Here is a 24501-nt window from a genome sequence, read left to right as displayed (position 1 = left end):
GGAAAGACTGTTCCCATTTCACAGCCAGGAAGCTGAGACATGTGGGTCAACAACCTAATCCAAAGCCCAATTTTTAGCACGCTTATGAAAGACACTTGAATTATTTCATTATGAACTGAAGTTAGGTTTGCCTACTTCTAAGACAGAACATACTCTGTAATTTGTCTGCAAGGCAGCTGTGCCCAAGCGCAGCACTCAAGGATATGTGCAGAAAAGCCTTAGCCTTAAGTTTCAGTCTTGCAGAACTTTTTTTGCACCCCTGGGCCTCTTACAGCCCATTCACAGTCTGGGGCACTGAAACCAGTAACAGTGTGGAGCTCAATTTCTAAAAACACCAGTAGGGCTAGCACAGAGCTGGTTTTGGGGCTGTGCCATCTGGAGAGAGACATTGGTGGCTCCCACCTTCTGGCTCGCTCTGAGTTCTGAGAGCAGCGGGAGCTTCTGCCTCGTACAGATGCAATTTAATGATGATAGAAAATGGTAGCATATTGTTTCTGTAAGAGGCAGTCTCTCATGGATCCCACAGCGTTCTTACCAGCATGTTTAACCTCTAATCTGGGAAAGAAAAATACCATCTGGTACACACCATCCTTGAAAGGTTGCTGTCCCCTGCCTTGATGTGTACCTGGAGAGCTCGTGTAAGTGCTGCACTGAGTTACCCATGCTGAATGAACCCGCCTGGGCCCCAGAAGTGAAGCAACATTAGTGTGATGCACTATCTGAGTTAATATAGCTGACTTTGCAGCAGGGCTAATGAGCTGGTGCAGAATGCCGTATTTGCCTGGCTACGCTGCTTCCAGTAGTGGAGCTGGCTCATTTAGAGCTTGCTTAGGTATCTCTGCCCAGAACTGCAACAGGCCATGCTAGCAGATCCATAAACTCTTAACGTTCAATGAAGAATATTTTGTGTCTTGATTTTCTTTCTCTCATCAGAAAATACATCACACTTGCTGTCCTGAGGAACCCATGCTTCCTTGTTTGCTTATTTATGCAGTGTTAATCCTATTTTCACTATTAAAGGCGAGAAGGATTCTGGCACGAATGAGAACTTGCTGTTCAGCTCTGACAACCGTGACTCACGATACCTGTCAGACTTAACATGTCACCTCTGCAGTCTGTGCCTAACCTCTGCGTTGTCTCTGTAGCAGAGAGGACAGGAGGGGCTGTGTGTCCACTCTCAGTCAAAATCTGTCATCAACAGGCCTATTGATTTGAATCACCAACAGTTTCGGTACATGCTCATAGGTAAACTGGACTCCGCTGCCAGAAACTGAGCTGCTCTGTTTCTGACCCGGGTGGGTTCACCCCTCCTTAGCCAACCTGCTGGGATCATCAGACTGATGCCAACCATGGAAACCTGGCTGGCCGAGCACGCTGTGGCCCCAGGCTTGTGGGCACCCACCCACCTCCTGAGCCACCGGGGGGACAGCCATGGCCCACCACACCCAGCTTTCTCCTTAGAGGCAGTCAACAATTGCCAGTGACTGTACACTGACTGTATTTCTAGCCATGAGGGAACGATACTGGGAACAGTTTTCACCGAGCAAATACCGTGCCTTGGACTGACCTTGCTGGTGAAGACACTACCATCACGTGAACACATGGCTCATTCAGCTACCTCTGTGAAAGACATGAGGTGAGACTTAGCGGCGTGACCTCATGAGTTACTGCCGAGAGTGTGAATCAGAGCCCCAGGCCTGTTGGTGGCATCTGTCCATTGCAAAGAAGCAATTCTTGCTCATCCCGGTTCTGCAGTTCTTTAATAATAAAGTGTCCTCTTGGAGAGAAAATTAAAATGTGAGATAGACAGAAATTTAAAAAACGAAGCTGCGTTACTGGCTTTTGTGTGCACAGGGACAGAACTGACTGGCTGCTACTTTGGTCTGTTTGGAAATCTCTGTCCTATTACTGCTTTCATTCCTTCAGCACCTTGCAAATAGAGCTGTTTTGGTTTAAAAATATTCTTCATATACATGCTAAAATGTACTTATTTAATTTTTTAAAAGTGCCTGTAAAGTATCTTGGAAATGATTGTTCCTGATGTTTAATTAGGTAGTGTTTGAAAAGCACTTTGAAAATGAAAAATGGAGTAGAAGTGCTAAATATTCTTGCCTAAGGTTGATTAATTATGGACAGTAAATCTTACATTAGCCCATGTGATAGATGTGAGCGAGTAGACTGCACAGTCTATTAAAGGAAAGCCAGGCATGTACATTTTTCCCTCTGCATATGGATCTGGGGCTGATAATCTGGAGGTTGGAGAATTGTGTCTGCTTTGTAGCTTCTCATCCGCTTTTTTATTCAATGCTATTGAAGACTTTAGCAGAGAATTCAGAATCTGGCTTTTCAGAGCTAGCAGAGGGGCGATCCGGGGCATGGGAACCCGCTGGGCTCCTTCAGAAGTTTCTGCTTTCAACTTCACAGGAAGTTGTTAGAGGGCGAGGCTACATCTATATTAGTAAATCAAACATGTCCAGCTCTCTGCCACTGAAGTCACCTGGCACTGAACTGCCTGCATCCACACGATTAAACACTTTTACCCTGTGAGAGTGAGGTGGTTGCAGCTGGGCGCTCTGATGGGAAGAGTCCCTGGCCTGCGCTCACTCAGGAAGTCTTTCCGGAGATTGCTTGGGTGAGTGTGAGTTGGCCAGGGTCAAAACCATTCTAGAAGTTTAACAGTGGAGATGATCAAGGTTCAGTGCCTAAGCCTGCCCAACACAGTTTATTTTACCAGTACAGATGTAGCCTGAAGGGCTCTAGCCTCCGCCTGGAGTACTTACCTCTGCTGTCTTCAGGGCACCTTCCACTGATGGAGGGGCACAAAGCTGCTTTTCTACAGGCCGGATCATGTCATATGACATATGTATCTTGCTGACCTCTCTGAGCCGGGGCTGTTTCGGGGCAGCAATAGTAATATCTGGTCTTAAAGGGCTGATGAAACTAACCACCCAGCTTCACTTGCACTGCAGAATAGATGATAGATTGCAGGACCACTTGGTGTCTTTGACAGGTTTTAAGTGGGGCTAATGTATAAAGAGCAAATGTTCTTATCACACCTAGACCAAATATGTGAGAGGTCTGTGCTAGTTCTTGCAAATATGATAAGTGCCTTGAATAAACTGACAATCGCTTACCCCAGATAAAAAGCCTGCAGAAGCCTGTAGAATGAAGGCAGAAAAGGAAGGCGGAGACAAGTCCAGGGAAACTGCATAAGAGTCTGCGGAAAATACAGAGAGCATCTGTGCCTTCTTTTTTTTTTCTTTTTTCATATATGACAGTTTGCTTATATGCTGTAGTACCGTGATCTTCTGAGACTGGAGGAATAAGTTTTCTCCTTGGAACAGGGGGATCAGATCAGTTGTTGACATTGGCACATTGGATGTAGCATGAAGGACTGATCTGAAATTGTTGCTTTAAGGTGGCATTACTTTGAGATATATCAAACCTAATGACTAGTCATTAATGTTGTTGACTTGTAAAACAAGAGGTGGCATATATGAAAACATCATAACTGCAGAACCAGCAATAAGGTGTCTGCTGCAGAATATGGTGGGAGAGTTGGAATCACGGCCGTTTGTCTGAAAGGAAAATACAGAAGCCTTGATTTTCCATTCCGGTTGACAGATCATAAAATATTAAATTCCGATCTGTTTGGAAAAGATTGTCACGTGTTCCTGAAAATGACTCCTGACTACAGAGCTTCAAAGAGTCTTTGGCAAGAGCTCTGGTTCTTCTAGCTTTGGTGAACAAGCTACAGCGAAAAAAGGTACTGAAGGTGAGATCTAGGCATAGGGAAGTTAAGGGAAAAAGGAGGGCCTTAGGCATAGCCCTTGCAGCCCCCAGAATTTTCCTTTCTCTGCGTCTATTCTCCAGATTCAGCCTGGTGGAGAGAGGTCTGAGAGGGGTCTGTGAGCCTGAGTGTGGTACCTGGTCTGCAGATACAGGGGAAAGACTTAGATTGTGAAGGTGCTGCTGGAAACAGAGAGCTGTTAGATTGGCTCAGGTGTCCTGCTGAAAATGTGCATGCTTGCTGCTTCTTCTTTTATGCCTGTCCTCTCACATCACGTTTTCCTACGTTCCTCTTAATGCTTAGGCAGCAACATGATGCTTTTTGACAAGAAAATTCAGCAAGAAGGTTCTGCAGAGCCCTTCAAAACATCTCTGAGAAGATGGTGAGGTGGTTTAGAAGGAGCTGATGAAATGGGACGTCACCCCATGATAGGAAGCTAGAATGCGTGGTGTTCATTGAAAGGAAGCAGTGGGGAAAAGAGAGAGATTCAGAAAAGAGAGGCAAGGACTGGGGAGAGAGCACAGAGACCTGGAGGGCAGGATCTTTCTAACATTGGAAAGGACAATCCATACAGTGTGCATCTTCCTTGTTTTTTGGACTCATAGAAACCTCTGAAATCTAGTTAATTAAAGGCATGCTATTTAGCACCCCACTTTTGATTGATCCTTCTCTCAAGAATGTGTGAATGAGATGCCGAGGTGTAAATAAGAACCATGAAACATACATCTATGGCGAACTACACATACCCATTCTATTAGCATAATTCACTTGTGTCAGGTGCTTTATGAAGCATTTCATTTATTTTAGCAAGTTCCTCAGTTGCAAGAGCTTCAAACCACAAAACCAACAGAACTGAAATGTTTTCCTTATTTTTACATCAGGAATTCTTGAAGATGTAATATGTGATGGTATCTGCTTCACAGTGCTATGCAACTCTGTTACAAGCTATCACAAGTGACCTATAAACCAGATTTATTTGACACTAAATTCAAGCTGAAAACAACTTCCCAGAACCCTAGAAAAGGCAGTGAAACTCTATATACTCGCTCCAAGGAAGCATGCACACACATTCAAATATGCATACTTTTATGTGCAGATATCATCATGTATCATATTCTTGCTGACCATCTGTTTGCTTACTGTGAGCTCTAAGATGATTCAGTTGCTATGCCTTTGGGGAAAACACTGGGTAAGACCCGCATGTAAATGTGCAAGGACACATTTTGGGATATACTAGCTGCTGTGATCTGGGACCTGGCATGGGATGCCCGGCTCTATCTATCCCATCAAGCCCTCCTGGCTGGGCAGTCAAGATGGCTCAGAGATCCATCAACAAAGCTGGAGTGGTGGGGCCACCTTATAGCAAGGACAGGTATGAACCATAGACAGTACAGACTCTGAGTTTAGATTGTCTGCAGGAGCCAGGTGGGGTTCAGGAACACAGAGAAATAGGGTGGCTTTTGGCACCGCTTAGCCCAGACAAAAGCAGATACAATTGCTATATCTCTGTGGGACAATGCGGAGAATAAAGCAGGAGCATGCAAACAGCAGGAGCTGTAGCGGCTTTTATTTAGGTGGTAATCGTCAATGGGAAAAATAGAACATCCTTAAAAAGTGAGGGAGATACTGAATCCAAATTGCATAATAAATGTAAGAATCCTGCCTTAACATATGTCGCTCTGGTGAAATCTGGCTGTCAGAGTTGGAGCTTGATCTAAGGCAGATTTACCTGTGCGCGGAGGAAGTTCCGTAACAAGTGCAATATTCCATTAACAATGCATCTCCACTTATTCACAGGTAGCACAGTTGTGCATTTCAGATAGGTCTGAAAAGACCCCACAGCTGGAAGTCATGAAGCTTTTCATTTATATTTCCTCAAATCCATGTTTTATGTAACATTTTCTGTATCCTTCCCAATGCACAATGTATCTCTGTCAGCCTTTATAACCAAAAGTGTATCACTGTCCCAAATACCTAAACTGCTTTTTGCATAATGGATTTTATTTCTGGCCTAATTTAGGAACTTTCAGAAACGTTGTCCTGAGCCAGGAGCTGAAACCCTCTGCTTTTTCGAGATGTTCTGTTAGGCTTTTTTTACCAAGCCTGTTAAAATGGGGCCGCTCGTAAGAAACACCCCTACCGTTCTCTGCTCTGTAAGGAGCTGGCACTGGCAGACCCCACAACTGTGAGCAGTCACATGCAGGATCGGGGCCTAGAGGTTTTTTCTGTCAAGTCAATCCACAGTTGCAGGCGACTGAGATTTGATATTTTGATTAGGGCTTTTCCTTATTTTTCTCCTTCCGAGTTGGTGAAGAAGGAAGCTCTCAGATCCACCCTTGTATTTTTGTCCCAACGAAGTAGAGCTTCCTATGGCATTTTCTTTGCTCCAGAACTATTCATCACTAGCACTGTGTTGATAATGTGATGACAGTTGTTGCCAAAACTTTCCTGTTCACCCTAAATCTGTTTTTCTTGGTATGAAAATAAAGATACGAAGCTCAGCAGAGAAAGAGAGCACTCTGTGGTATGAGAGCTCAAGGTGACTGGGACGGAATAATTATCCAAGGACAAACCCTGGTGTGGGCAGGCAGCATTTTCCAGATTCCAGAGGGGAAGGGGAGAAGAGGAGCGTGAGGCTAAAGGGGGTGGGCTGGGTGGGATGTGCCTGCTGGGGGCTGGGGAGAGAGACAGTGCTCCTCTTCTAAAGGAAAATGAGCAGCCAGCAGAAACTAGATGCGTCTCACCATGGGGTGAGGGTGGAGAACCCACCAACTGCTGAGACAGTCAATAGGCAGATTATTCATCACACATTGCTAGGAGATTAACTGAGCAAACGTTCTGACAAAACTGATTAAAGCCTTCATCCTGTACGGGGGAACAAAGAGACACCAAGTTATTACACCCCAGCCAAATGCCAGCTGATGACTACATGTAGAGGAAACACAAAGTATGGAGTGTTGTGTTTTTTTTTTTCTCCCCCAAACTGGGATGACTCTCCCTCTCTTTATCACTAGAGTCATCGCCAGTTAAAGTTTGTAAATACAGCTACCTACTGAATGTTTCAAAAGCCAGATTGCTGTGCTGTAATAGATAAAGGACACCCCTCCCCTTAGTTTGCTTCTCTTAAAATGTTATCTCAGAGTGTTATCATGACTAGAGTCATTTCTCTTCTGAAGTGCATTCTTTCCCAGTATTATCACTACTGTTTACAATTGCAGATACTTAAAATGAGCAGAATACTTGACTTCCCATTATAGTGAAGTTTGGATGGTACTCCCTGCGCCACGTGCAAACTCTGAAGGGGAGAGCTTCCAGTATCGGTGTTTGCTCAGTTGCTAGCACTGGTAAAGGGGAAACAGACATGATTTTTTACTGTGTTCACTGATTACCATGGTTTCTAGCCTTGTCACCTCCTAAAACCAGAGAAGTAATATCAATAAAACTAAATCACTTAATTGCAGAGTTCTGAAGACTGGGAAAGTCATGAAAAACAGCCTGAGAAAGGAATCCCTTTCCTGACAACTCTGATGATTGTTTTCTTCTGACAGTCAAAAATTTAATGGGTCATGGAAATGATCATATCAAAACTGCCAAGTGTCTACTACCTCTAACAAGTGCCTGCTAACAAGTGTTTAACCTGAGGCACTGCTGGAGCCTGAGCACTGAGCTTGGCATTGGTTTTAGATATACCTATGCATGTTCACTGTTTCTCAGGCATGAAAAATCTCCCTGTAAGTCATCCTGGTAATGTACAGACACTTTTGGAAAGGAGGGCCATCGTCTGCCAGGACCCTGAGACGTAAAATTAGGCAGTGCAGCTCCCTGGGGAGTCAGTAGCAGGAGCTGGGCAAGGGCACTGGTGGCTCTTCCCTCTCTAAACCCCTGACTCTGAGGGTAAGGACATTACAACTAATTATGTCTTTGGACTGTGCTGACATGAATAAACCATTTGAGGTTAACTGTCATGCTTCTTAATGTCATAAAGCCTCCTTTTCATAGAATTAAAGCCTTATTACATAAAATTGTGTCAAATCATTCCCTTGTGCTGGGTTAGATCCTATAAATTGGTCTAAAAAAGTTGTTTTTTTCGGGAAGAGTTGGGCTCACTCACTGTAGAAGTGTCCAAGTAACCTTTTATTATATATGTATTTTTCAGGAGTCAGAAAAGTGGATGTCAAATATGCAGTGGCTTTTGAAAACAGATGCCATCTAATGTAAAAGCAGATATCTCCTCTAAGCATTAGTGAGAACACTGGTATGGTTACGAATGCTCCAAGACTGTTAACTAAATTATCATTTGCTACCTCATGGGTATCTTTGCTTAATGATTTGTATTTGAAAACTTGCATTTACCTTAGCTGTGGTTGTCAGTGCCATCCCTTTAATATAAGCAACGAGGAAGGAGATAGCAAGTGAGAAAAAGATCTTTCTGCTTAACACTGTGAACCCTAGACACACAGCTCACATATATTAGAAGCCGAACTCAGAAATATTAATAATAAATCCAGCAAAATACTATGTGCAAGAGAGTACAATAGTACATATACTGGAATAATTTGTAAATGTAATAGGAACTGTTATGTACATGAACATTTTATGGATCCAGTTGACATGTTGAGGTGGAGCAGTGGAAAATTAAGAAATCCCTAGAGAATTGCAGATACCTTACAGAATTTATAGCTGATTTTCCTCTAAGTTGTTAAATAGCTTTGTCTAGCATCTTGTTGCATGTATGTCACCATTTCATAGCTAACATGAATCTGCAAAAGATGCTGCCAACTGTTCGTTTTTGGGGTTTTGGTTTGGTTTGGTCTTTTTTTGTTAAATAGGCAGCTTCTTCGTCACTCAAATGATTCTCGCAGTTTTGATACCACCCCAATCATTAGATGATCTTTGAAAAAGTAAGTGTATACAGCTGGATTGCTCTGGCAAGGCAAGGAGCTTTTCAAAATGAAGGAAACAGCTTCTCTTTTAAAAAACCTTTTATACCCTTGTAAAAGGCAATAAAATATATATCAAACATAGATGATACTGACTGCTTTTTACAGTCACGATTAAGATTTATGTTCCCTGAAGTTAAATATTGACTTTGGCATCACCTTGGTCAATATTTATCTCTCAGATCAATAAATCTTAATATTGACTGCAACTGAAGTCATCATGCTGCCCAGTGTTACCTCTGAATGATTTATATCAATGTATTTTCCTCTCCCCTCAATATATCTTTTACTTTCCTGTGTTCCTATTTGATGGGGTTGGAAGATCTTTTTGAATCAGGAAACTTCTTTGCATAGAGATTTGTCTTTCCTATCAGCTTGTTTTACTCCTTTCCTTATTTCTTCATAAGTTCTATTGTGACTGCACACACCATCTTAGCATGAAAAATTTTTTCCTAGTGCCTAAGTAAACGTATATCTTCTGACAGCATACTAGGCTGTATCATTTCATTATGATTTTACATACTGGAAGTGATAATCATCATAATCATCCTAATCAGTATTAGTACTTTCTCTTATTATCCTTAAATTTCTATATTAACATTTACTTTTCTGTCTCCCAATGTTTTCCTTCAGCTATTAGAGTTATAATACAACAGAAGGTTCTAGTTTATTTAAAAATTAATTATTTAGTCCCATTTGGTAATGTTTTATTATTTTGATTTTCCCAACATGATTCAGTTCATGAAGAAGTTAGAGACATGGTCACAACTAGCTTTTCATATATAGATAAAATTTTCTTAATACCACTGGAATTTTTGTGTTAGCAGGACCGTTGAGACTAATTGAACAAAGCCCTTTTACTGAGTCCAATTAAAAGTGAAGTTCCTGATGAACTCTCTGAACGCAATATACAGACATTCGTTAAGGCAAAAATGGGTTGCTGGCTGCCCTCCTTGTATTATCCTAGCCTGAACCTTTAAAAAGATCCAGTCTTTTTTTACATAGAAGGTGTGTGTGTTATTTCCTGAACTACACTCTCACCAACAGAAATCGGCAAGCATGTTCAGTGGAAATATCTTCGCCCTTTCTGTTCTTTCACAGTGTCTAAAAAATCCACCTTTCTTTTGTGGGTGAATACTTGCGTTGTGCCTGCGCTGGCCCTGGTGCCTCGCTGCCCTGCAGCCCCATCGTAGGGGCTCTGGGATAGAACCAGCCTCAGCACCATGTACCACGCAGTCTTTGATCCAGTGTTGCTCTTTTTTGATTGTACAGCTCCAAGCATAGTGATAGCTTAATTAAGAAATAGTAATATAGATGGCCCTGGCATCCATATCAACTCCAAGAGTAGGCATTTCAATATGAAAAGTTCCTAATTTTTTTTTTACAGTGTAATTCTTTCAAATGCTTGAGACTGTAAAGTTGTGAGTTGTGCTCACACTTGAGCAAAGGAAGAGTAGGAGTTTCAATAAACTTCTAAGTTTTTTTCCTGCCACTGGGAAAAGCTAGAAGAATGCTAATGTTAAATATTGAAATGAAGAATACTAGGCTGCTGCCAGATCATCAGCTAAGCCTTTTTTTTTTGTTGTTGTTGTGTTCCCATGTGAGGGCTGCACCCTACAGAATAAAATAGCTCTCTTCTACTCAGAGTGTCATGGAAAATTTGCCAAACAGAAACAAAGGCCCTTCTTCCACTTCTGCCTTCTGACATAAACAGCTGTACTGCTGCATGTGATAAATTATCAGAATGGATAAAAATCTTCCTTTCTTTCTCTGTTTTCTTTAAAACGAGATCAGAGTGCTCAGATGAACACAGCCGCTCTCCCTATCTGAGAAACAGAGTGAAAATGGCTCCTGATGACCTTCTACATTATTTGGGTAGCTAATTAGGGACACAGCAGAACTCCCTTGTGACTTGCCCTATCATGATCTTTCCCAACTAAGACAGTTCAAGCTCTGAATGCACCAGCAAAAAGCAGCTCCAGGATGTTCCTTGCAATCAGGAGAAGAAACAAGTTTTCCTCTGCTTGGACGGAAAATGGAGTGGCTGGAGGGGGGAAAAAAAAGTAATTCACCAGTACATCCGTGAATGGGGAGTGAAACTCGGAGCAAGAGTTCGAAGCTGAAATGCAGTTTTATTGTTTACTGCTTATCACTTATTAAGGTCCAAAGCTTCCCCCATTAGCAAAACTGAATAATTTTCTATGCTTCCTGCCTTAAACTCTGGAGCAGCATTGATGTGCAAAGCAATCTGCTGCACTCCAGTCCAGGGCAACCTGCATTTCCCTGGCTAGTGAGCAGGCCATCCCTGCATCTGCTATAGCGCTAGTGATCATAATAAGCGCTCCAGAAATGCTTTAAAAATGCCAGGGCCAAGCAAATGGCAAGTAACAGTTTATTAGCTTTATTTGGTGTTATTAACAACAGTACTATTAGTATTCGTGAGATCATTGATAATGTGGTTTAGAAGTGGCAGGGAAATTAGGTGTGAATATCCTGCACAGTAAATAATCTGCAGGCTGTTTAGAGGCAACTATGAGGATCAGTGAAGAGTTTTTCAGTGTCATGCAACACTTCCAAACAAGGTGATAGAGAAACATTCCCTAAATGCTGGACTGATGACCTGTCTAACAGCGTACCTTTTGATGATTAACTGCTTCTCCGACCTCTAAGAAAACAGGACTGAAAATGGTGGTGACCTTGCACCACCACCTAAGGCAAGACTGACAAATGTTGTTCTGCCCCTGAAACTGATGATTGCTGATGAGGACAACGATGCTAATGTGGATGCTTTTATCCTCCGACGCAGCTCGCAGGATTAAAAACGTCGCACTTGACGTGGCCTCTGACTCCACAGCAAACTACAGCAGAGCTGAGTGAGACTGCGGGTGTTGGTAAGACCCTTGAAAAATTGTAAGGAGAGTTTTTCTGCCAGTTGTGTGAACAGACTGGACTTCTTCTTCCTCAGGACTCCTCAACAATGAGAAGGAAATTCCTTATATTGGTCCTACTAACAAGCAGATCAAATTTGCAGCCACTTAAAAGTGTCTGGGCACATGTGCCATGCTTCCAAGTCCTCCTTTGGAAATTAAGTGGGACCTGGCAAATACTGTGATGTTCTGAATGTCAGATAGGGCTATGAGGCTGGAGGGACTGATCTGAGAACAAATTAGAGCAATCAAATATGTTTAGCTTGGATAAACAACAGCTAATGGGCTGGGAATGGATACAACTGACAAGTTTGGAGAACGCTGTAAACATCAGTAAAGGCAGTGCAATAATTCTGAAGGTTCAAGTAGATTCAGCTAAAGAGTAAGGGCTTGTTTACACCAAGAAATTCACTGTTATAATTACGGAGTATAATTATAGAGCATAATTGTAATTATCCTGGAATTATTCTGAAGTAAGAGTGTCCACATGGGGAGTTACACTGGTACAAAGATACTACTGAATTTTCCTGTGTAGACAAACCTCAGCAAAAGAAAGGATTGTTTTTGTGTAAAGCCTCTATTTGCTACTGTTACTAGTACCACAGTGCAATACAAAACAGAGAATGTAAATTGCAGTCATAGCTTTTAGTTGATTTAATCTATCTAGTTCAAGCCTTGTCCCCAGAGAGAGACCCCCTACCAGCGCTGGCTTGTGTGACGCGTATTCCCATTTCATATGAAGAGTCTTTGCACTTTCCAGTCCCCCCTGTTTGCCTGAGACTGTCCTGCTCTGCAGCTCAGCTCAGCTAAATAGCTTGCATGACAATAGCTCACTCTCTGCCTCTATGGCACTGTCATCCACAGCTGTAAGGCGCTTGTCCTGAAGATGATTTACTCCAGCCTATTGCTGGTGTGTCAGTATTTAGGAGGGTTTGTTTTTTCATACTTCCCTAGATTTTAGTTAACAAGCTTTAAGCTTCCTCTGGGAAACTATATCATATGTCTAGGCCTGTCCGTGCAAAATGTTGTTCTACATTAATAGCGTCTGAAAAGCCAAAGCGATACATTCCCCTCAGTTATGGGTGTTCATATACAACCACATTTACAAACTGTTTGCGTGACTTTGTGCTCTGTGGCTGTCTTGTTGGACTAGAAAAAAAGGCTAAATATATATGCCCTCAGTGAAAAAAATCCATCCCTTCCATGCTCCTACACAAATGATGGTGCAACTGCTTGAGGAGGGATAATGAGGCTTCGGGATAATCAGAACGTGCTTCTTACAGCGTTTTTACAAGTAGATATATTCCTATGGTTTGTTTAAGATTTCAAACTGAGCTATCCAGAAGAGTTCAAATATTTGAAGGAAGGTTCAGAAAGCAAACAATATGGCAAGGAATTGCTCTGATAATGAGTTTGAATTATAACATTGCTATCCTCGCCTAGCATTTTTTACAGTCTTTTCAACAGGAAGACATTATCTTCATTTATAATCATTATAACCTTTATTTTATAGATGACAGGCAAAGAGGAGAAGTGGCTTACCCAAAGTCCCATACCACCTCCCAGCTGGGAGGAGCAAACTAGTGTACTGAGTTTTTGGACAGATATTGCTGAGAGGCCATGCACCAAGGACACATTCATAGCTAGATATATTTCAAATACTTTAAGAACCTGTGCTATTGCATGTGGAGGAGAAGCCACCTTCACTGCTGAAAGAGGAGGTTGGAAATATATAGTTTCATTGAAATAGAGAATTTTAAAATGCAACTGACAGAGGGGTGGATGAGATAGATCATTCCACAACTGTATTTTTCTATGGCTAAGCCTTTTGCTGTTCTTTGTTAATGCATAGAGTTTTGCAAACCTGAGTGTTCTCCTGGCACATAGCTTGTTCCTTGATCTAAAATGACACCAACCTCTTATTCATTTTTGTGCATCCAAAATAAAGAATAATTGTTTTTTGTCTTTAGCTTGTCACTGTGTTTCCTTCTTTCTTTTTCAGTTGTACCAATTTTAAACTGAGAAAACACAGCAAAAATAATATAACTTTTATCTGCCTATAAACTCTTCCCTGCCACAAAACTCATGTCCAAATTGACATCTTCAAAATGGAGAAATGACCCTGGAATGGTCTTTCTCCTTCCTGGTTCCTATTTCTTATTTGCTGACATATTTTTCTTTCATTTCTAGGTCACATTCTTCCTGTCCCAATTTGGGGACTTCAGATTAGATTCACAAAATGATTTAGGCATCATCTGGAAAGCACTGTGGCACTGGAAAGCCTCAAGTTGTGCCTTCATACCAGGAACAACCCCTGAAGAGCTGGCTGTGAATGAGGTTCAATAAGGCCAGTGGGCTGCTCTATTGAATGTATTTTTTGGGAAAAGCACAGGAGAGTATTACAGTCCCTGCTGCACCCTTGGAAATCACGGTACTTAGCTCTTCCACATGGGGTTTGCTGAGAACTATGTGTCCAAACAGATGGATTGAAAGGCGTGGGAAAGGTTTTGCCTTTGCCTAGTGCTTCAGTGAGCACAATACCCCCTTAGGATACAGGAGGGCTATGTTTGCCTTTGTTTCTTCCTTAAGAAGCCCTGAGTCAGTCCCTTTCCCCTCTCAGAATGGTGTCAGCAGCACCAGGCGCCGGCAGGAGCCCTCCTCTGATGAGGTTTATAACCTTATTGCTCTCCTCCTAAAACAATTCCTTAATCACCTGGCTATTAGAAACTAGTTTAGATACCTCTGAAAGCACATCTCCAGGATGAGGCACCTCCCAGGTTAAGCAGCAGCTGAGTGGGATTTAGCATTAGCTTCATGTGGACAGTTAGACAGTTTTACAGATTTATCCTGTTCTTCCTTTAAGACTGTTTGCGATGTCTTTGATTCTAGCTCCATCACTAATGTGTAGGTTCACCAATCACTACCCCATGGTACAGAATTCTCCTTTTTCTGGGTCACTATTACATTTACAATTATACTGGCTTTTAAAGACACCATGGCTTTGTCATTATGCAGAGTTAAAGACAATATTGACTAATTCAACCTAGCACACACCTTCTAGAATTTCAACAAAGAAAATAAAAGTGGGTCTTTAAATGGGGTAGACCAGTTTGAACTATAAGCTCCTCTGAACAGCTCAACTACATCAGCACCTTTTATGTTGTTGCCTTCTCTACACTCAGAAAAAAAAGGGAAACTCTATCAGTCATAATATTCTAGCAATGTACCTGGTGTAGACAAAACTGAACGTACAGCTTTTGTTATTTTTTCTTCCTGGTTGGATTGTCAGTCTTTTACATACAGTCCCCCACCCCACCTCTGCCCCCAGCCTTTCATCCAGAAACGGGACCAGTTTGTTCTCCTGGAAAGTACCAAACTCACAGACTTAGGTGGGATTCAGATATTTTGGAACACTTCCTATAATTAGACTTTCCAGTACCTAAAAGGTGCACATGTTGTAAATAATCTCCTATCTGCTGGAACACTATGACAATATCGTCTGAAAAAAAGATTTTAAATTATTGCTGCCTAACAATACTAGTAATAGATTTTGCTGTGGGGAAGAAGTTGTCGAGCCAAATCTCCTGTCCTAATTGTTAATGATTGTTGTCTTTGACTCAAAGAAATTCTGTTATGAGACTAGGCAGCTTTATTCAGTTAAAACGTTCCAGGAAAATTCAACACCAATCATGTTTAAAAATAAATGTTCAGTAGCACAATGAAGAAATATACAGTAGCACACCTACTACAGGTTTACGCTTCCTGATCTCTAAACAATGTTTATGCTTGTATCCTCTGTCTTTTAAAAGTGAATACTGTGTTGATGGAAGCTGTTCATTTGGTTGACCTGGGGAATGAACTCTGCTTCCATGGGTAAGTTAGTAATGCATGCCTTCTGCATGTGAACTAATCATTGCTTATAAAGCCCTGGAAATGCAACCTGGTATTTATTTGGTGAGAAGACTTAATTGCAAACTGGTTGTAATCCTGACCTGGACAAAATACGATGTGAGTTTATGTGGCAATGATCTCCTGCCCTCCTTGGGGAGCTTTACCAGCTCTTCAAAAATTTGAAATTTGTCTGAGTCTGAAATTTTACTCTCAGACCCTAAGTGTGCATCCACTTGATGAAAGCCTTGCAGAAAGAAAATCTTTCTCTTTAAGGGTAGGTCCCACTCATACCACCATACATGGTGTCTTTGGATGAAATCATAGCTCTCTACACTAGCATTAGTAGAAGTCAAAGGTCATCCACAGGAATTAGCTATGGCAGTTTACCACCTTGTCAGGTGTCAATTTAGCTATGTTAACTGTTGATAAAATTCAGGCACATGCTCTGAGTCTGCTTGGCTGTGAGGTAATATATTCCTTATCTCAGCTCTGATGAGAGTTTGAGCTAATCATATATATCACTGCTCAGTTGATGGGAGGTAACTTGTTGTGCAGCCATAACTTCATTGTATATCCATGCCTCAATTGTTAGCTCGTGTCCTCCATGAGTCTTAGAAGTGTTGGTATCAATTAGAGATAAGTCTAGTAGCTGGAAGTTATACAGGCCTTTATAGGCCTGCATGGACAAAAAGATTAAAACCACTAAGACACTTCATTTAGCTCAACCTCAGCTATCAGACAGTAAGGCTTTCAGTCCTCAATAATCTGAGCTAGTTTGTGACCTCCGTGGTAGGGATTGTCACTTCACCTGGTTAGAATAGTACAATAGTATAGTCATCAGCCCATTTGGGTAGTGACATTGTATAAACATAATTTCTGTTTTATTCTAAGCACATTTGCTCACTGTAATGACACTGATATCCTCAAGCATGCAGAATCTATCTTTCTTTTATCAGTCCACATGACTACCTCTTTGTGCTGTAGATCATGGTGAAACATATTTACATACAGAGGCCATATGGCAAATTCTACATTTCAAGCACCTTTGGATGAAGAATATGTCTGAACTGTGTTTAATATCTGTCCTTTTTTCCCCCTCAACATCAGCCCAAACCCACATGACTCCAATTAGTTCCTATCTCAAACAGTTTATTGGCAGCAATCTGTTCTCAGTATTGCCAAAATACATAAAACTGTTGCAAGTCCCATGATTTTTCATGGTTTTCTTTACAATTCAAAATTCAGATGAATACCTTAACATTACAATGAGATGAAAAGAAGTGAAAATTACCTTTCAACTCCAAAAAACAAAACAGACCAAAGCTTGGATCTAATTAACCTTGGCAAGAAAAGAAATCACTGAGAATGAAAATCTCTCCAACTCAAAGCGGCCAAAACAAAGCCCTCTGAAGTCCTAACAAAACTCTTGAAATAGGATTTAACTGGTACATCAGTGCTGCTCAGGCTGATGTTGATGCTCTGTATGGAGATTAATTTTACTCTCAAAAAGGAGGCTTCCTGCCAAATACATGCATTCTGTATTATTTACGTCTTTAAGCACAGAAAATCCTGGAAGTTCTCTGCTTGCTCCCCTGTATCTCAAAGAATTAGGTTAAGGCAAACATTGCAGGGAGTGAGTATTTCCTCATGCCTGGGTATTTACTGACATTTTAAGTTCCAGAATTTATGTAGGGCAAAGATTTCTGGGGCTCTGTGTTCATTCTTCATGCCACTGTCACTGCTGTAAAATTCTTAGATTTAAATAAAGTTAGTACAAAGTTGCACGGAAATTATAGTCAGCTTACCCCAAGGGGGCTAATAAGCAAGACAATATAAACAAGTCTCCAGAGAAGAGTAGATGTCTTTAAATTATATCCCAGAGATGTGTTCTGACAGCTTGCATCAGAAATAAGAATCAGAATTAGGGACAGGATTTTTAACATCCCCTTTAGGCAACCAGAGCATCAGATTTCATCTCAGTTTTAACACAGGTAGAATCTGTTCCAACTGTGAGAAGAACTGCCATTTCTAAGTATTTTAATTTCACTTCTCTGGTGACTGAATGACTTTGGGGAATGAGAAAATAAAACTAAGGGTAACAAATCAGGTGATATTTGAAATAACATTACTAGCTCCCCATCCTTTGCAAACAGATGGACAAATGCTGTATAGCTTGTATCAGGGTACATATAAAAAAGGATAGAAACATTTCCCTGTGGCCCAGACAGTTTCATGAATCAGATCCAATGTTGCAATCAGAACTGTGGTATCTGCAGACAAAATCTATATGGAAGGTGCCAGAGTGGTACGTCATACAGATCTTGTAGACCGAGACCCCCAAGCAGTAATCTGTCGTTGAAAGCTACAGCAGCTTCATTAGCTTCAATACCATTTTTGCATATGTGACTACTTTGCTAAATCAAACCACTGGATGAGTGCCTGTCTTCACTGTATTTCTCAGCATCACTCCAGCTATCAGAAATTGAAGCTTCCCTCAAGACTTAATCCAAGCCTCAAATTATGTCTCAAAAATAAAGGAACTGGCATAGCGGAGCTTACACCACCTTTGACCATCATTACTTCTGCCACTGTTGTTCCTGCTTTGCATCACGCCTTCAAAACCACATGCTTCAATATTGGAGTCCTCGGTACTTCTGTAAAGGATGGGAATAGTATGATGAGATAATCATATTCTATTTTGATTTGGGACTGCTAAAAGCTGAGCAGACAATATAGAATAACAGCAGGATCATGATTGTTCTAGGTGAAAATTCCAGATAAGGGCTTCAAGGTCACCTAGGAAGAGTAATATGAAACATAATACCTGAAAGAGTATCATTTTTCCAGGCATCCTGATAGGCCTGATAGTCCTTTCTTTTAAAAACATGATGCATTAATGAAAATGGAATAACTCTAGTATCAAAAGCGACGAAACTGTATCTGGACATTGGTTAAAACAGTGGTTTTGCCTGGCCAGTTAGGTCTGTCTTATCTCACAGAGACTAGATAAATGCATGAGAAACCTGTTACATTGATCAGTAAGAAGGATAATTTTTTTCAAGCTGAGGTGAAATACAGGAAAGTTGGGGTTAAAGAAGATAGCACTGTCTATTCATTGACAGAGCGAAGGCTGCATGAGTAGTTCTTGAGGTAAAATTGCATGAGATGAGCTGCTTCAAGAATTCACAGCCCACTGGAAAGGTCCTTCAAAAAGGTCTTCCTTTTCAATTCATTCACCCCATCTCACAAATCATGTCTGCTGGAATGGGCAGGTCCCACCCCTTCCACTCCCAGGCTTCTGACTTGGTTCTGTTTTGGCTCTGACACTCACTAGACCCTCTTCTGAGCCAATTCGATTTACTAAAGCAGAAGAAAATAGTAATTTATCTTTTTGGATTAGTTTTTTGCCATGTTAGTGAGCTCGTTTACACAGGAGTCTGACAAACACCAGAGCTGGTGCACAGGTTGGATGCAGGAGTGGGAATGTATGGATGAAGTGACAGGACCTTCCCCTTTCAGCCACAAGGGGCTGTTAGATTTACTTACTCATCCTTTATAACTTAATCCTTTGTAGCCAGTGAAAGTACTTACAGAAATTAATAACTGTTACAATGTTACCTGAACTCAACCAATTTGTATATGTTGCATGTGGGATGTTTTTAGTGAAACCGATTTTGGAAAGAGGTGCTCTGTTTTATTTTCAAGATCCATTTGGATTTCTGCTCAGTGCCTTTTGACAGAGAGTTACCAAAATGAGGAATTCAGCACTAGCCCTACATGTTTTACATAATTACCTTTTATATTTTCCAAAGTGGCCTTTGGGGGGAAAAAAACAACTGTATGAATACTGTTCTGGAGGGGAAAATACACAAAAATTCTCCAAGTCAGCAAAAAATACTTGCAAACTCTCAATGAAGTGTTATTCTGCAGGGACATCTACAATTTTATAGGATGCAATTTCACAGTTCAGGCTTGGTTTGCCATGTGTGGAGAGCAGGCTGATTGCATCAGGTGGTGGAGCATTATCAAGTCATTGTTAACTCATTACCACAGAGGACATAAATGGCTTTCCCCACAGCAGTCACTAACAGTGACAGAATCAACTGGTTTGGTCAGGCTGATATTGGTGGAGGGAATGTTCTCCAAGCTGAAATGTGAAATGGGTGGAATGAAAAATATAGATTTTTTTTTTTTTTCTAAATAAGATCTCAGGATTTTTGTAGCAATTACATGCTTTACAGTTTAAGAGTGATGACTCTCCCCCGTCCTCTGTGGTTGCAAGACAGCATTTGACACCTTACCACTCAAAATACTCCACTGTTTCTCTTCAAAGTGCTTTTTAAAGTCCTTCTTCACTGCCATTCTAAACATCTATTGGTAGGGCACTGGTAAACTTTGACTTTTTTGCTAACTACCAGTTCTAATAATTATTGTATTTTGAATCTGTTCTTGGCAGGATCTTAATTTTATTCTGCATTTGTACAATAACTTTCATCTATTTTGGTCCATAAATCTGATGAGCTGGGCTAATGCAAATGATAAATATGTATAATAGTAAGCCAGCTCTACTGGCCTGAAAGTTTATCTTTGTGTTATTCAAACATGGATATTGACATATAGACCTGCTGTAATGAATCATCACATTTTGACAAACTGGATAGAATAAAATATAGCAGCTGAATGTTAGGAGATTAATATAATGTGCTAAAACAACAAGTTATTCCACTAACCTTCTACACGACAGAAATTAATGAAAGGCGGATACCAGAGAAGATTGTTTGTCAAAACCAATATGGTGGCCAGCCTTTAGATTTACCATGGAAGTTGGATGCTACAATTTTTAGATGAATTTCTGAACATGCTTGGGGTAATGTTTCTTTGTGCTAATATTATTGGTTTGCTTATCCGCCTCTGCTCTCTGTTTTCCTCTCTGTAGCCCACCAACATGCCTAGCATATATATATTTCACTTAATATTGTAAATGTAACCCAAAGCTGTAATTTGTTCTCAAAGTATTGTTCAAAACCTCTAAACCTTGGTCCCATGAACCTCAGCTCTTCAACTTGGCATGGGCTTGGGGCAAGAAGTGATCCCAGTGATTCCCTGTGTGCCAGATAAAATAGTGATGCTCCAGTAGCACTACCTTGCCCCCAAGGAATCTGAGACAGGTAACTGCTGTCCCTGCACTAGGTCATGAACCACCTGGGAGACAATGAAACAAATGAAGTTGGTTGGGTAATACAGTAAATGCTGGGTATAAGACTGCAGGCAGGGAACAAGTCTATTTGTAAAAGTGGCATGGGATGTATAAAAAAGCTGATGACAGAGGATATTCGTGGAGGCCAGAGGACCGCACAAACTTGACACAATAGTAATAATAATAGGAATTATTATTAATATTCTGTTAGCAGATTTGCCAAGGCAAACCACAGCATGACACAATTTCATAAACTTAGATGGACAAACCAGTCTACCTGGGGGACTAGCTGCCTCTAATGAATCAATTGCCTTGCCAGATGTGCAGAGATTGCAGAGCTATTGCAAAACGCAGAAATCCAGTTGTGTTCTGGAAGTGCTTTAATTTGGAAATAATAGTAGGACAAAGTAGGACATAACCCATTAGGGTTTTTAACAAACAAGTGGATACCTATTGCTCAGTCTTTCTGACAGCAAATTACTGATGAGAAAAGATGGAAGCAGACGAGATGTCAGTACGTGACATAACCTGGAGGGATGTTGAAAGAATCAAGGCAGAGCATAAGAATAGCCACAGTAGGTTGGACCAAAGATCCACCTAAACTGCTATCTGGATAACCACTTTTGGATAAGTGATGGACAATCCTATAGTCATAGTTAATAAAATTCCAGCAATCTGCAGTTCATGTGTTTCCATAACCATGGATCTCTGTGCTTAACAGCTATTGAGGTCTTGTTCTTCTATTGCTCTAATAATTTTGGGAAACCATGAAGTCTTTTGGCACCCATGACATACTGTGTCAGTAAGTGACACAATTTAACTGTTCTTTCAGAGAAGAATATCTCATTTCATTAATTTTCAATATGCCACCACAAATTTTAGTTTGATGTTCCCTAATTCTTAACAGGCATTTTGTTCCAGACACATCACCTCCAACTGTATTTTTACTGTGTGCTTTTAAGTCTGCTGTCACTTGATCAACATGGCTTCACTGTGAAGGTTTGTCAGAATAATATTTTTCACAGTATTTGTAGCAGAGGAGACTCCAGAGCCTTTGGTCCAATATACAGGGATGCATATTAATTGCCATCACACAGTATCAGCAGGACAGCATTCCACTGATAAGCAGCAGACGTCAAGGGCAGATTTCCAAAGGGTCAATTTCAGATCTTCAAATAGACCCAAAAAGCTTTCCAAAAAGCTTGATTTTATTTTGGTAGCTGATTTTACCAGCAGGTCATGATAAGTCTGAGGTCTGTCAAAAGAAATGTCAGAAATTAATTGTTTTTCTGTGGGCTGGGAGACTGTTTATATTTCCACACTGCAGAAACATAATGAAAGTAGGAAATGCATACAATTAATTTAGAAAGGGTACAGTTTCAGTTCCCAGTTATGGCTGTAGGTGGGTATTCACCTAATTCAAGCTGTCCTAATATTCAGAAAAGATCTGACAGGATTCAAATAGGTGAACTTACCACACAGATTTTCAGATAGACGAGTGTGTACGTTTAAAAAGAAATACTGCTACTGTGGAATATTAAGGTAGGTGGTTGAACTGGGGTTTCTTGGAATTATTTGTGGTTTTTATATGGCTTTTTTTTATACTAGCAAGTGTTCTGGTATTGAGGGAAAAACAAAGTACCATCAGTTCCTATTCACCCTTTTCATGCCATTGATTTTATAGGCTTCTGTCGTGTCCTCCCTCGGGCATCCTTTTTTTTAAGGCTGAAAAGCCCTAGTCTGCTTATCTGTTCCTTGTACAAAAACTACTCCACACATTTGATGTCCCATATTTTCCTACTTTGATTTTTTCCAGTTCTCATATTTTGAAATGGGGGCCCAACAAGGCACACACACATCCAAGATGTCTGTCACAATGTGTTTATATATAATAATGAAATAATGATGTCTTACGCTTTGTTCTCCCTGTCTTTTTTAATAGACCCAACATATAATGCACTTCTACAAGTCCTCCTGATCAGCAAATTGCCAGTTTTTTCTCTGCCATTATTTCACTAGCTGTATCTATAATCTCAGGTATCAGTGATGTATGTGAACCACAGACAGTATTATCTTACATTCATCATTTCCATGAGTAACCTGAAGGACTTGTGTGGCATCATGCAGGTGTTAAGAGCTTCTGAATCACATCCTGTGTTAAATGAGAATTGCTTTGTCAGAAGTACAAACTATATGAAATACACAAAACATCTTGTTAGTTGTCCAATTCCCACATTTATCTTCTCCTATAGAAATAAAACTCAGACTAATCTTTGATCATTAAGACATGCCTCCTTTTTGAATGTATTGTGTCATTAAAGATCAGTTTTCATGCTAACTAGGGCCACTTAATGATTTGGGGTTGAAAAACTCTTAATTCTAGGTGAGTTCCATGAGAAGAATTATTTCAAGTGAAGTTTGCTCTGAGGTTTTGAAATCATGTGGATCTGAAGCCCTCAGTGAGACTGAAAAGAGTAAAGTTGAAACCATGTGGACTGAAATCAAGAAAAAAATGCACAGATAACCTCTCCATGAGTGCAGCCTCTGGAGTTTCAATGAAATGTAGTGACAATGAGCTCAGCTAGTTTCTAAGTCCCCACTCCTTTGCCTGCAGCATGAAAGTACCAACTGTATTTTCATTCTTACCTCGACTTGGTTTTCATGGTTCATTGTACAAGAATGAACAATGATTTCTTTTGTCAGTCATCCAACTGAAAATTGTTTTGCTTATTATTCAATATAAATTGTTCCTTTGCTAAAACATAAGATATCAGCATGCGAGGATTTACTGCCCAATTTTACCTCTCACAATTCTAAAACATGAGAACAGTACTTGCTGCTTTGGTAGAGAATGAGAAACATGGTAAAAGGGGGAAATGTAGGTTTCATTAAAGACAGAGCATTGAATAGCTCCCAAATTTGCTATAGTTCAAAGCATTAGCTCTGGAAATCCATTACTTTGGAAGAGGACTATGGAAAAATGCCATCTTTGTATTGAATATGAAAGGATAAGATTTTCCAAAGTGTTCTGGTGAAATAGAAGGCTACATCCTGTTGACTCAGGATCCTTTGAACTTGAAGAACCTAATATAGGACTGAAAAAGGTACAGCTGAAGTTATGCAGACTGAACACAGCTCATAACATCTGAGTGAAGAACTCTGAGTTACAACTAAGTCTAACAAGCCAACTCAAGGAATTTAGAAACATAGTGGTCTTAAGTTTTCTCTTTAGTCATTGCCCACCTAAGATCAGAATTATTCTTGATCGCTTCTGTGGACAACTGAGAGGCTCACCTGAGGATGATGAATTTAAGGACCTTTAGTTAGCAAGGTGTCCTTTTGCCTCTGAGCAGGCTCCAAGACTATAATTATCATGAAATTGATGTAGATAACGTAGCATTGCTACGAATCCCCCTGAGTCATATCTGAACCACCTTTGTGATGTGACCACAATGAAAGGTTAATACTTCTCTGACAGAGAAATCCAGCAGAGCCAAAGCAGCTAAACAAATTAACTGGGTTGTGATCCAGCATATGTGTCATTAGAAGAGCTTTTCCAGTCTGAGTTGTAAGAGACAGAAGGAGGAAACCGGTCCTATTTTCAAATACTGATTGTGTATTTAGCATTAACAGTTACTTGATAGAATTCATAAACTATTCTTGAAGAACAGCCTGGCAGTCAGAGCTTCTTGACTGAAATCTCTTGTTCCTAAGCTGTAGAATAAATGCTTCCTCTTCTATATTTTCTCTCTGGCC

The sequence above is a fragment of the Egretta garzetta genome, unplaced genomic scaffold, assembly GCF_000687185.1.
Source record: "Egretta garzetta isolate BGI_Z169 unplaced genomic scaffold, ASM68718v1 scaffold397, whole genome shotgun sequence".
NCBI classification, from domain to species: domain Eukaryota; kingdom Metazoa; phylum Chordata; class Aves; order Pelecaniformes; family Ardeidae; genus Egretta; species Egretta garzetta.
Note: the sequence above shows the minus strand (reverse complement) of the source record.